The following is a 366-nucleotide window of genomic DNA, read 5'->3' as shown; positions in this document are numbered from 1 at the left end:
TTTTAAATAACGAAATGTAAATATACTTATGATACATATAAGTTTCCGCATACAAACAAATACAACTTACTAGTGTGTGGATTTCATTTTATCACTAAGTTCCAGTTGGCCAACATACTAAATTAATACTTTGAAAGTGTACACTGTAGAAATTTTCAGTAATTCTACTTGTGAGGCTCACCATATTACTTATTTTTAGTAGATTGCAGCGAGTGAAAACCAAAGCAGTTTCAGTGTACTACACATACTTTAAAATCAGCTACATTGTTATCTGTGGAATATCTAATATGATAACAGTACTGAATTAAAAGGTAACTTAAAAGAATTAAAATGAGTAAAGTTGAAAAAATAAGTGGTTTTGCTAAA

The sequence above is a fragment of the Tachypleus tridentatus genome, chromosome 11 (genome assembly GCF_004210375.1).
Source record: "Tachypleus tridentatus isolate NWPU-2018 chromosome 11, ASM421037v1, whole genome shotgun sequence".
Lineage (NCBI taxonomy): Eukaryota > Metazoa > Arthropoda > Merostomata > Xiphosura > Limulidae > Tachypleus > Tachypleus tridentatus.
Note: the sequence above shows the minus strand (reverse complement) of the source record.